Here is a 1,848-nt window from a genome sequence, read left to right as displayed (position 1 = left end):
GGCCAACACGGTGAAACCCCGTCTCTACTAAAAATACAAAAATTAACCAGATGTAGTGGCATGCACCTGTAATCCCAGCTACTCGGGAGGCTGAGCAGGAGAATCACTTGAACCCAGGAGGTAGAGGTTGCAGTGAGGTGAGATTGCGCACCACTGCACTCCAGCCTGGGTGACGGAGTGGGACCCTGTCTAAAAAAATAAAATAAATAAATTAAAATAAGCTTTTTTATTTTGCAATAATTTTAGATTTACAGGCAAGTTGCAAAGATAGTAAGTACAGTTTCCACATGCTCCTTACTCAGTTTCAGTTTCTCTAAAATGGTCATCCTACGTTACTATGGGACATTTGCCAAATTAAAAGACTAACATTGTTAGATTATTATTAACTAGACACCAGACTGCCACTAGCTTTTCCACCAATGTCCTTTTTCTGTTCCAGGATCTAATCCAAGAAACCACATTGTATATAGTTGTCTCCTCTGGTCTGTAGTAGTGTCTCAATCTTCCCTTTTTTTTCATGACTTTGACAGTTTTGAGAAGTATTGATCAGGTATTTTGCAGGATTCCAGAAAAATGATTAAAGCCATAAAATTGAGTTATAAAATAAGGAAATCATAGGAAATATAGGTATTAACATATTTGTAGAGACAAGGTCTCACATTAACATGGTGTTTATGTTTTGTTTTAAATCAGTCTCTGTAGAGACAGTCAAAAATTACCAGTGCCGACTGTATTGCAAGTCGTCACAGTGAGGTATTGGGAAAAGCTTTCAATTAGCAATAATCTCGCCTCAGATAAACCTCATTGGCTACGATACTGCCATTGCGCAAAGCTCATGGTGTTAATGTTAATGTGAGACCTGACCATGTTAATGTGAGACCCTGTCCGTTTGATCCAGGTGCTCTCTGTGCCATCACTCAACGGCATCTGCAGCTCTAGGGCAAGCATTCAGAATCCTTTTCCACCAATGTTCTTTTTCTGTTTGGGATCTAGTGCAAGAAACCATATTGTATTTAGTTGTCTCCTCTGGTCTGTGGTAGTGTCTCAGTCCTCCCTTTTTTTCATGACTTTGACAGTTTTGAGGAGAATTGAAATCTTCACAGATAATTTTAAAAGGCCAGGCACAGTGGCTCACACCTGTAATCCCATACTTTGGGAGGCCTAGGAGGGAGGATTGACTGAGCCCAGGAAATAGAGACCAATCTGAACAACACAAGGAAACCCATCTCTACAAAAAATTTTAAAATTAGGCTGAACATGGTGGCTCATACCTTGTTCAAATCCCAGCACTTTGGGAATCCAAGGTGGATGGGCCATGAGGTCAAAAGTTGGAGACCAGCCTGACCAACGTGGTGAAACCCCATCTCTACTAAAAATATGAAAATCAACTGGGCATGGTGGCACATGCTTGTAGTCCCGGCTACTCAGGAGGCTGAGGCGTGAGAATCGCTTGAACCTGGGATGCGGAAGTTGCAGTGAGTTGCGATTGTGCCCCTGCACTTCAGCCTGGGCCACAGAGTGAGACTCTGTCACAAAAAAAAAAAATTAGCTGGGTGCAGTGGCATGTGCCTGTGGTCTCCACTATTGGGTAGGCTGAGGTAGGAAAATCACTTGAGCCTGGGAGGTGCAGGCGGCTGTGAGCTGTGTTCTCACCACTGCCTTCCAGCCTGGGTGACAGAGTAAGACTCTGTCTCAAAAAAAAAACAAACAAAAATATAGATTAGGCTGGGCGTGATGGCTCACACCTGTAATCCCAGCACTTTGGGAGGCCAAGGCAGGTAGATCACTTGAGCCCAGGAGTTTGAAACCAGCCTGGCCAACATGGTGAAACCCCATCTTTATTAAAAA

General features: G+C 43.1%; 1 non-coding gene across 1 annotated transcript; it reads right to left on the bottom strand.

Moving 5' to 3' along the window:
- Nucleotides 1-693: 693 nt before the first annotated feature.
- On the bottom strand, nucleotides 694-834 carry LOC118145198 (U4 spliceosomal RNA). Its single transcript, XR_004730329.1, has one exon. It is a non-coding gene; the product is annotated as a U4 spliceosomal RNA (small nuclear RNA).
- Nucleotides 835-1,848: the final 1,014 nt, after the last annotated feature.

This window comes from Callithrix jacchus, chromosome 8, assembly GCF_049354715.1.
Source record: "Callithrix jacchus isolate 240 chromosome 8, calJac240_pri, whole genome shotgun sequence".
Lineage (NCBI taxonomy): Eukaryota > Metazoa > Chordata > Mammalia > Primates > Cebidae > Callithrix > Callithrix jacchus.
Note: the sequence above shows the minus strand (reverse complement) of the source record. Positions and strands in the feature narration are given on the sequence as shown.